The following is a 12500-nucleotide window of genomic DNA, read 5'->3' on the forward strand; positions in this document are numbered from 1 at the left end:
GTATCGATCGAGTGACCTGGGCACGCACTTTTTTTTCCTTTCACACAGTGTGGGGTTGGCGGCGGCGGGGGGGGGGAGAAAGCATGCACAACTTGGTTGACGTCGCCTGGTCAACTCGCATCGGTTTTCCGTCCCCATCACTGTAAGGAGCAACCGCGACCAGCGTAGCCAAACAGGTCGACCAAAGCTTTCGGCGCTCGCACGGAGAGGTGATGCCAGCCGGCGTGCGTCGCCTAACTTGGACAAAATTCTGGGCACGCACTTTTCGTTTGAGAATAGGACATACATGTAGTGCAACCCAAGGAAACCAGGCGACGCCGCCACAATCTGCGCCTGACAGACAAAGATAACCGTTCACAAGGAGCCTTGTTATTTCGCACCAAGTCTTTTGCGGGCATAGTTTCTTTCTTTGACATGTATATCTGTATGAAGGTCGGCTTTGCTCTGCCATCGCAGCCTCCCTTCTTTGCTTTTCTCACTGTACCAACAGACATGTCATAAGACTTTGGTTTTTTTTTTATTAATTCTTTTCCTGTGGGTGTGGTGTGCCTCCGCACCCCCCAATCTGTTCCAAGGCCTTGTTTTCTCTCGCTCGCCAAAACACTTTGTCTGTTTTCACAGCCAGTCTACCGGCCTAGACCCAACTGTGCGATATTTCAGAGCCGGCAACAGAGCATGGAAAGTCCGCCAGATTTACCCTTAAATGCTCATAAATGACTTCCAGGCACTCTTCGGAAGGTCTTTTATTTCAAAAGAAGGTCCTTCCTTGAGGGAGCACTTCTTCGGCCACTTTGCAAGTGCAACCGCTGCCAGCAAAAGTTCTGAAAATCGAGTTCCCGAAAATCTCCGGGTACCCCGCCAACCCCCAGCCACCCGAATCGCAAGTGTCAATTCGGCGGGTTGCCTGCCGGTAGTCCTTCCGAAAATGAGGCGCCAAATCGCCGCAACGGCCATTTTTCATTTCGGCATCGGGACTTCCGACGGCAACTGATTAACTAGCCCGGGGACTAGAGCGGCAGCAAATGCAACGTGCCCTCTTGGCGGGAGCAACTTGACCGCCCCCGTGGGGAAAGGTCAACTCGGGGCCCGGGAAAGTCGCCGAGTCCGACCCCATACACTTCCATGAGTTGGGGGTTTTGGCCTTCCCGGCCCAAGGCTCGCCTTATTTCGGCCTGCACTTTCGGAAAAGGGTGCATTCCTTTTGGTTAATGATTTCACCAGCCCGGGTCTTAGCCTCTGCCCCGACGGCTAAGTCTTTTGGTTAATGATTTCCTGCGGCTGGGACTACCCTTTCCCCCGCCCTGCAGGCACCCGGGTCGGGAGGCCGTCGGGGGCACTTTCCGGGGCAAATCCGGACCCTTACGCAAGGGAGAGTGCGCCCCCCGCCTCGGCCGGGGGTCAGGCTGCCGCCTATTAAGCCCGACAGAAAACCCGAAAAATGGACGAAAATGGGAAAAAATCCCCATCCGAAAAAGGCTTAAAAGTCGGTTGGGCGGCAGCTAGGGTCGGTCTCTGCAGACCTGGAGGCTCGGGTGGACTCTTGGAATAAACGTCCAAGTCCCGACTTGCCACCTCCTACTACTGTGCAGATACCCCGCCAACCCCCAGCCACCCGAATGACAAGCGTCCGATCAGCGGGACGAATTTGACAACTCTGGCCGGACCTCTGGAACTCCATCCCGGGTAACCGGGGCAAATTTTTCCGCTTGATCGCCCTTCCACTGGTTAACCATTTGCCCTTTCGGACTTAGTCTCTGGACATTATTCGACGGATTTTCTGGTTAACCATTTGCCCTTTCGGACTTAGTCTCTGGGCATTATTTTCGACTTTTTGGTTAATGATTTCACACTTTTTACTTACTTTTGCGCTTTTTGGTTAATGATTACTCTGCTTACTGGTTAATTATTTGCCCTTTCGGACTTAGTCTCTGGACATTATTTTCGAGTTTTTGGTTAATGATTTCACACTTTTAACATATTTTTGCGCTTTTTGGTTAATGATTACTCTGCTTACTGGTTAATTATTTGCCCTTTCGGACTTAGTCTCTGGAGATTATTTTCGAGTTTTTGGTTAATGATTTCACACTTTTTACTTACTTTTGCGATTTTTGGTTAATGATTTCACACTTTTTACTTACTTTTGCGCATTTTGGTTAATGATTACTCTGCTTACTGGTTAACCATTTGCCCTTTCGGACTTAGTCTCTGGACATTATTTTCGAGTTTTTGGTTAATGATTTCACACTTTTAACATATTTTTGCGCTTTTTGGTTAATGATTACTCTGCTTACTGGTTAACCATTTGCCCTTTCGGACTTAGTCTCTGCACATTATTTTCGAGTTTTTGGTTAATGATTTCATACTTTTTACTTACTTTTGCGCTTTTTGGTTAATGATTACTCTGCTTACTGGTTAACCATTTGCCCTTTTGGACTTAGTCTCTGGACATTATTTTCGAGTTTTTGGTTAATGATTTCACACTTTTTACTTACTTTTGCGATTTTTGGTTAATGATTACTCTGCTTACTGGTTAACCATTTGCCCTTTCGGACTTAGTCTCTGGAGATTATTTTCGAGTTTTTGGTTAATGATTTCACACTTTTTACTTACTTTTGCGATTTTTGGTTAATGATTTCACACTTTTTACTTACTTTTGCGCATTTTGGTTAATGATTACTCTGCTTACTGGTTAACCATTTGCCCTTTTGGACTTAGTCTCTGCACATTATTTTCGAGTTTTTGGTTAATGATTTCACACTTTTAACATATTTTTGCGCTTTTTGGTTAATGATTTCACACTTTTTACTTACTTTTGCGATTTTTGGTTAATGATTACTCTGCTTACTGGTTAACCATTTGCCCTTTCGGACTTAGTCTCTGGACATTGTTTTCGACATTTTGGTTAATGATTTCACACTTTTAACTTAATTTTGTGCTTTTTGGTTAATGATTTCATACTTTTTACTTACTTTTGCCCTTTTTGGTTAATGATTACTCTGCTTACTGGTTAACCATTTGCCCTTTCGGACTTAGTCTCTGGACATTGTTTTCGACATTTTGGTTAATGATTTCACACTTTTAACTTAATTTTGTGCTTTTTGGTTAATGATTTCATACTTTTTACTTACTTTTGCGATTTTTGGTTAATGATTACTCTGCTTACTGGTTAACCATTTGCCCTTTCGGACTTAGTCTCTGGACATTATTTTCGGGTTTTTGGTTAATGATTTCACACTTTTTACTTACTTTTGCGATTTTTGGTTAGTGATTACTCTGCTTACTGGTTAACCATTTGCCCTTTCGGACTTAGTCTCTGGACATTGTTTTCGACATTTTGGTTAATGATTTCACACTTTTAACTTAATTTTGTGCTTTTTGGTTAATGATTTCATACTTTTTACTTACTTTTGCCCTTTTTGGTTAATGATTACTCTGCTTACTGGTTAACCATTTGCCCTTTCGGACTTAGTCTCTGGACATTGTTTTCGACATTTTGGTTAATGATTTCACACTTTTAACTTAATTTTGTGCTTTTTGGTTAATGATTTCATACTTTTTACTTACTTTTGCGATTTTTGGTTAATGATTACTCTGCTTACTGGTTAACCATTTGCCCTTTCGGACTTAGTCTCTGGACATTATTTTCGGGTTTTTGGTTAATGATTTCACACTTTTTACTTACTTTTGCGATTTTTGGTTAATGATTACTCTGCTTACTGGTTAACCATTTGCCCTTTCGGACTTAGTCTCTGGACATTGTTTTCGACATTTTGGTTAATGATTTCACACTTTTAACTTAATTTTGTGCTTTTTGGTTAATGATTTCATACTTTTTACTTACTTTTGCCCTTTTTGGTTAATGATTACTCTGCTTACTGGTTAACCATTTGCCCTTTCGGACTTAGTCTCTGGACATTGTTTTCGACATTTTGGTTAATGATTTCACACTTTTAACTTAATTTTGTGCTTTTTGGTTAATGATTTCATACTTTTTACTTACTTTTGCGATTTTTGGTTAATGATTACTCTGCTTACTGGTTAACCATTTGCCCTTTCGGACTTAGTCTCTGGACATTATTTTCGGGTTTTTGGTTAATGATTTCACACTTTTTACTTACTTTTGCGATTTTTGGTTAATGATTACTCTGCTTACTGGTTAACCATTTGCCCTTTCGGACTTAGTCTCTGGACATTGTTTTCGACATTTTGGTTAATGATTTCACACTTTTAACTTAATTTTGTGCTTTTTGGTTAATGATTTCATACTTTTTACTTACTTTTGCCCTTTTTGGTTAATGATTACTCTGCTTACTGGTTAACCATTTGCCCTTTCGGACTTAGTCTCTGGACATTGTTTTCGACATTTTGGTTAATGATTTCACACTTTTAACTTAATTTTGTGCTTTTTGGTTAATGATTTCATACTTTTTACTTACTTTTGCGATTTTTGGTTAATGATTACTCTGCTTACTGGTTAACCATTTGCCCTTTCGCACTTAGTCTCTGGAGATTATTTTCGACTTTTTGGTTAATGATTTCACACTTTTAACTTAATTTTGTGCTTTTTGGTTAATGATTTCATACTTTTTACTTACTTTTGCCCTTTTTGGTTAATGATTACTCTGCTTACTGGTTAACCATTTGCCCTTTCGGACTTGGTCTCTGGACATTATTTTCGAGTTTTTGGTTAATGATTTCACACTTTTTACTTACTTTTGCGATTTTTGGTTAATGATTTCACACTTTTTACTTACTTTTGCGATTTTTGGTTAATGATTACTCTGCTTACTGGTTAACCATTTGCCCTTTCGGACTTAGTCTCTGGAGATTATTTTCGAGTTTTTGGTTAATGATTTCACACTTTTTACTTACTTTTGCGATTTTTGGTTAATGATTTCACACTTTTTACTTACTTTTGCGATTTTTGGTTAATGATGACTCTGCTTACTGGTTAATTATTTGTACTTTCGGACTTGGTCTCTGGACATTATTTTCGAGTTTTTGGTTAATGATTTCACACTTTTAACATAATTTTGCGCTTTTTGGTTAATGATTACTCTGCTTACTGGTTAACCATTTGCCCTTTCGGACTTAGTCTCTGCACATTATTTTCGAGTTTTTGGTTAATGATTTCACACTTTTAACTTAATTTTGTGCTTTTTGGTTAATGATTTCATACTTTTTACTTACTTTTGCCCTTTTTGGTTAATGATTACTCTGCTTACTGGTTAACCATTTGCCCTTTCGGACTTAGTCTCTGGAGATTATTTTCGAGTTTTTGGTTAATGATTTCACACTTTAACATATTTTTAAGCTTTTTGGTTAATGATTACTCTGCTTACTGGTTAACCATTTGCCCTTTCGGACTTAGTCTCTGCACATTATTTTCGAGTTTTTGGTTAATGATTTCACACTTTTAACATATTTTTGCGCTTTTTGGTTAATGATTACTCTGCTTACTGGTTAACCATTTGCCCTTTCGGACTTAGTCTCTGCACATTATTTTCGACTTTTTGGTTAATGATTTCACACTTTTAACATATTTTTGCGCTTTTTGGTTAATGATTTCATACTTTTTACTTACTTTTGCGCCTTTTGGTTAATGATTACTCTGCTTACTGGTTAACCATTTGCCCTTTCGGACTTAGTCTCTGGAGATTATTTTCGAGTTTTTGGTTAATGATTTCACACTTTTTACTTACTTTTGCGATTTTTGGTTAATGATTTCACACTTTTTACTTACTTTTGCGCATTTTGGTTAATGATTACTCTGCTTACTGGTTAACCATTTGCCCTTTTGGACTTAGTCTCTGCACATTATTTTCGAGTTTTTGGTTAATGATTTCACACTTTTAACATATTTTTGCGCTTTTTGGTTAATGATTTCACACTTTTTACTTACTTTTGCGATTTTTGGTTAATGATTACTCTGCTTACTGGTTAACCATTTGCCCTTTCGGACTTAGTCTCTGGACATTGTTTTCGACATTTTGGTTACTGATTTCACACTTTTAACTTAATTTTGTGCTTTTTGGTTAATGATTTCATACTTTTTACTTACTTTTGCGATTTTTGGTTAATGATTACTCTGCTTACTGGTTAACCATTTGCCCTTTCGGACTTAGTCTCTGGAGATTATTTTCGAGTTTTTGGTTAATGATTTCACACTTTTTACTTACTTTTGCGATTTTTGGTTAATGATTTCACACTTTTTACTTACTTTTGCGATTTTTGGTTAATGATGACTCTGCTTACTGGTTAATTATTTGTACTTTCGGACTTGGTCTCTGGACATTATTTTCGAGTTTTTGGTTAATGATTTCACACTTTTAACATAATTTTGCGCTTTTTGGTTAATGATTACTCTGCTTACTGGTTAACCATTTGCCCTTTCGGACTTAGTCTCTGCACATTATTTTCGAGTTTTTGGTTAATGATTTCACACTTTTAACTTAATTTTGTGCTTTTTGGTTAATGATTTCACACTTTTTACTTACTTTTGCGCTTTTTGGTTAATGATTACTCTGCTTACTGGTTAATTATTTGCCCTTTCGGACTTAGTCTCTGGACATTATTTTCGAGTTTTTGGTTAATGATTTCACACTTTTAACATATTTTTGCGCTTTTTGGTTAATGATTACTCTGCTTACTGGTTAATTATTTGCCCTTTCGGACTTAGTCTCTGGAGATTATTTTCGAGTTTTTGGTTAATGATTTCACACTTTTTACTTACTTTTGCGATTTTTGGTTAATGATTTCACACTTTTTACTTACTTTTGCGCATTTTGGTTAATGATTACTCTGCTTACTGGTTAACCATTTGCCCTTTCGGACTTAGTCTCTGGACATTATTTTCGAGTTTTTGGTTAATGATTTCACACTTTTAACATATTTTTGCGCTTTTTGGTTAATGATTACTCTGCTTACTGGTTAACCATTTGCCCTTTCGGACTTAGTCTCTGCACATTATTTTCGAGTTTTTGGTTAATGATTTCATACTTTTTACTTACTTTTGCGCTTTTTGGTTAATGATTACTCTGCTTACTGGTTAACCATTTGCCCTTTTGGACTTAGTCTCTGGACATTATTTTCGAGTTTTTGGTTAATGATTTCACACTTTTTACTTACTTTTGCGATTTTTGGTTAATGATTACTCTGCTTACTGGTTAACCATTTGCCCTTTCGGACTTAGTCTCTGGAGATTATTTTCGAGTTTTTGGTTAATGATTTCACACTTTTTACTTACTTTTGCGATTTTTGGTTAATGATTTCACACTTTTTACTTACTTTTGCGCATTTTGGTTAATGATTACTCTGCTTACTGGTTAACCATTTGCCCTTTTGGACTTAGTCTCTGCACATTATTTTCGAGTTTTTGGTTAATGATTTCACACTTTTAACATATTTTTGCGCTTTTTGGTTAATGATTTCACACTTTTTACTTACTTTTGCGATTTTTGGTTAATGATTACTCTGCTTACTGGTTAACCATTTGCCCTTTCGGACTTAGTCTCTGGACATTGTTTTCGACATTTTGGTTAATGATTTCACACTTTTAACTTAATTTTGTGCTTTTTGGTTAATGATTTCATACTTTTTACTTACTTTTGCCCTTTTTGGTTAATGATTACTCTGCTTACTGGTTAACCATTTGCCCTTTCGGACTTAGTCTCTGGACATTGTTTTCGACATTTTGGTTAATGATTTCACACTTTTAACTTAATTTTGTGCTTTTTGGTTAATGATTTCATACTTTTTACTTACTTTTGCGATTTTTGGTTAATGATTACTCTGCTTACTGGTTAACCATTTGCCCTTTCGGACTTAGTCTCTGGACATTGTTTTCGACATTTTGGTTAATGATTTCACACTTTTAACTTAATTTTGTGCTTTTTGGTTAATGATTTCATACTTTTTACTTACTTTTGCCCTTTTTGGTTAATGATTACTCTGCTTACTGGTTAACCATTTGCCCTTTCGGACTTAGTCTCTGGACATTGTTTTCGACATTTTGGTTAATGATTTCACACTTTTAACTTAATTTTGTGCTTTTTGGTTAATGATTTCATACTTTTTACTTACTTTTGCGATTTTTGGTTAATGATTACTCTGCTTACTGGTTAACCATTTGCCCTTTCGCACTTAGTCTCTGGAGATTATTTTCGACTTTTTGGTTAATGATTTCACACTTTTAACTTAATTTTGTGCTTTTTGGTTAATGATTTCATACTTTTTACTTACTTTTGCCCTTTTTGGTTAATGATTACTCTGCTTACTGGTTAACCATTTGCCCTTTCGGACTTGGTCTCTGGACATTATTTTCGAGTTTTTGGTTAATGATTTCACACTTTTTACTTACTTTTGCGATTTTTGGTTAATGATTTCACACTTTTTACTTACTTTTGCGATTTTTGGTTAATGATTACTCTGCTTACTGGTTAACCATTTGCCCTTTCGGACTTAGTCTCTGGAGATTATTTTCGAGTTTTTGGTTAATGATTTCACACTTTTTACTTACTTTTGCGATTTTTGGTTAATGATTTCACACTTTTTACTTACTTTTGCGATTTTTGGTTAATGATGACTCTGCTTACTGGTTAATTATTTGTACTTTCGGACTTGGTCTCTGGACATTATTTTCGAGTTTTTGGTTAATGATTTCACACTTTTAACATAATTTTGCGCTTTTTGGTTAATGATTACTCTGCTTACTGGTTAACCATTTGCCCTTTCGGACTTAGTCTCTGCACATTATTTTCGAGTTTTTGGTTAATGATTTCACACTTTTAACTTAATTTTGTGCTTTTTGGTTAATGATTTCATACTTTTTACTTACTTTTGCCCTTTTTGGTTAATGATTACTCTGCTTACTGGTTAACCATTTGCCCTTTCGGACTTAGTCTCTGGAGATTATTTTCGAGTTTTTGGTTAATGATTTCACACTTTAACATATTTTTAAGCTTTTTGGTTAATGATTACTCTGCTTACTGGTTAACCATTTGCCCTTTCGGACTTAGTCTCTGCACATTATTTTCGAGTTTTTGGTTAATGATTTCACACTTTTAACATATTTTTGCGCTTTTTGGTTAATGATTACTCTGCTTACTGGTTAACCATTTGCCCTTTCGGACTTAGTCTCTGCACATTATTTTCGACTTTTTGGTTAATGATTTCACACTTTTAACATATTTTTGCGCTTTTTGGTTAATGATTTCATACTTTTTACTTACTTTTGCGCCTTTTGGTTAATGATTACTCTGCTTACTGGTTAACCATTTGCCCTTTCGGACTTAGTCTCTGGAGATTATTTTCGAGTTTTTGGTTAATGATTTCACACTTTTTACTTACTTTTGCGATTTTTGGTTAATGATTACTCTGCTTACTGGTTAACCATTTGCCCTTTCGGACTTAGTCTCTGCACATTATTTTCGAGTTTTTGGTTAATGATTTCACACTTTTAACATATTTTTGCGCTTTTTGGTTAATGATTACTCTGCTTACTGGTTAACCATTTGCCCTTTCGGACTTAGTCTCTGCACATTATTTTCGACTTTTTGGTTAATGATTTCACACTTTTAACATATTTTTGCGCTTTTTGGTTAATGATTTCATACTTTTTACTTACTTTTGCGCCTTTTGGTTAATGATTACTCTGCTTACTGGTTAACCATTTGCCCTTTCGGACTTAGTCTCTGGAGATTATTTTCGAGTTTTTGGTTAATGATTTCACACTTTTTACTTACTTTTGCGATTTTTGGTTAATGATTACTCTGCTTACTGGTTAACCATTTGCCCTTTTGGACTTAGTCTCTGGACATTATTTTCGGGTTTTTGGTTAATGATTTCACACTTTTTACTTACTTTTGCGATTTTTGGTTAATGATGACTCTGCTTACTGGTTAACCATTTGCCCTTTCGCACTTAGTCTCTGGAGATTATTTTCGACTTTTTGGTTAATGATTTCACACTTTTAACTTAATTTTGTGCTTTTTGGTTAATGATTTCATACTTTTTACTTACTTTTGCCCTTTTTGGTTAATGATTACTCTGCTTACTGGTTAACCATTTGCCCTTTCGGACTTGGTCTCTGGACATTATTTTCGAGTTTTTGGTTAATGATTTCACACTTTTTACTTACTTTTGCGATTTTTGGTTAATGATTTCACACTTCTTACTTACTTTTGCGATTTTTGGTTAATGATTACTCTGCTTACTGGTTAACCATTTGCCCTTTCGGACTTAGTCTCTGGACATTATTTTCGAGTTTTTGGTTAATGATTTCACACTTTTTACTTACTTTTGCGATTTTTGGTTAATGATTTCACACTTTTTACTTACTTTTGCGATTTTTGGTTAATGATGACTCTGCTTACTGGTTAATTATTTGTACTTTCGGACTTGGTCTCTGGACATTATTTTCGACTTTTTGGTTAATGATTTCACACTTTTAACATAATTTTGCGCTTTTTGGTTAATGATTACTCTGCTTGCTTGTTACTGATTTCCCCTTTCGGACTTGATCTCTGGCCGTTCTTTTCGACCTTTTTGGATCAGGTTTCCACACTCTGAAATTATTTTGGGCTCACTGATTAGGCGAGATCAAGGGGGCATGCCTGGGCACTTTGGGCTCAGTTTGGGAAGGCGGCGTCCGTGTGCTCCTCCGCCCTTCCCGCACTTGCGGCTAGGTTTGCCAAACTGCGCTGACCCGCAGCCCTGCCTTTTTGCCCACGGCACACGGAACGACTCAAGTCTGGCTCCGTTCCAGGCCGTTGCCTCCGGCTGCCCGCCGTCCGGCCGGCCTGGGACGTACCCCGGCTGACGGCGCCGGAGGCCCTCTAGCAGCCACCGGTGCCGCGGGCCAATGGGTCCGGGCGTTCCGGAGCTATCGGTGGGGAAGTGCTCTCCCCTTTTCCTGACGCCGTTCGCCCGAGCAGAGGTGCAGCCTGACGGGACTGCTGTCGCCTTCCGCGGCGCACCGGCCCCTTTCACCTGCCGTCGACCGCGCGGAGCTCGGACCTCCCTCCCCGAAGTTATGGCCCCGGCGCCGGAGGGTGCCCGGGGCCGGGCATTCAGCGGGGTGAGTCTTAACCTTCCCGGTCAGCCTGCGGGGTCGGTGCGCCGGCACTCGACGCCGGAGGGTCCCCTCTTTCCGTAGAGCCCCGCCCGGTGCCGATCGGCCGGCGGATTGCGGAGCGAACCGCGCCTGACCGACGGGCCTCGGAAACCCGTTGCAGTCGACGGGGGGGAACCGGACAGCGGGACGAGGTGCCGATTCCACCCGCAGATTCGATCCCGAAATCCCGCGGGATTCGGCGGTCCGACCCGACAGATTCAAACGTCGCCCGGGCGGCCCCCAGCGGTCGGGCCGGCCTGGTTCCGCCACCGCCCGATGCCCCTCGCCCCCGGCTACCGCCGGCCGCGCAGACCGAGCGAATGCGGCCGGACGTCCGGCGGCAATCGGCCGGAAAGCGGTATGGCCATTTCCTACTGTCCCTCGGACGGGCAGAGGGGCGGCGCCGGGGCACTCGCGGACCAGGCCGCGCCCCTCCGAGCCCTACCGCCTGCCGTCGACCGCGCGGGGATCGGACCTCCCTCCCCGAAGTTATGGCCCCGGAGCCGGAGGGTAGCCGGGGCCGGGCATTCAGCGGGGTGAGTCTTCACCTTCCCGGTCAGCCTGCGGGGTCGGTGCGCCGGCACTCGACGCGGGAGGGTCCCCTCTTTCCGTAGAGCCCCGCCCGGTGCCGATCGGCCGGCGGATTGCGGAGCGAACCGCGCCTGACCGACGGGCCTCGGAAACCCGTTGCAGTCGACCGGGGGGAACCGGACAGCGGGACGAGGTGCCGATTCCACCCGCAGATTCGATCCCGAAATCCCGCGGGATTCGGCGGTCCGACCCGACAGATTCAAACGTCGCCCGGGCGGCCCCCAGCGGTCGGGCCGGCCTGGTTCCGCCACCGCCCGATGCCCCTCGCCCCCGGCTACCGCCGGCCGCGCAGACCGAGCGAATGCGGCCGGACGTCCGGCGGCAATCGGCCGGAAAGCGGTATGGCCATTTCCTACTGTCCCTCGGACGGGCAGAGGGGCGGCGCCGGGGCACTCGCGGACCAGGCCGCGCCCCTCCGAGCCCTACCGCCTGCCGTCGACCGCGCGGGGATCGGACCCTCCTCGCCGAAGTTATGGAGGTAAGACCGGGAGGCTGCCCAGGGTCGGGACTTCAACCGGCTGCCGCCACCCTTTCCCGCCTGTCCCACGGGCTCGGAGATCCAGGCCCTGCAAAGACCCTCCGGTCGCCACCCGACAGGTGCTTTACCGGAGAAATCGTAAACCGGCGTCAGGGCCGGACCTGTCCCGCAGAGGGCAGCCTGCGCCCTTATGCTTTCCCTTTTGCTTTGGCCCCGCAGTAGCAAATGGTTCACCGATAAGTCGGGAACCCACACGCCCGGCCCCACCCGCCCATCCTTCCGCAATGCATCGCCTAGACACACGCACCAAGGGCGCTC

The sequence above is a fragment of the Heterodontus francisci genome, unplaced genomic scaffold, assembly GCF_036365525.1.
Source record: "Heterodontus francisci isolate sHetFra1 unplaced genomic scaffold, sHetFra1.hap1 HAP1_SCAFFOLD_701, whole genome shotgun sequence".
Lineage (NCBI taxonomy): Eukaryota > Metazoa > Chordata > Chondrichthyes > Heterodontiformes > Heterodontidae > Heterodontus > Heterodontus francisci.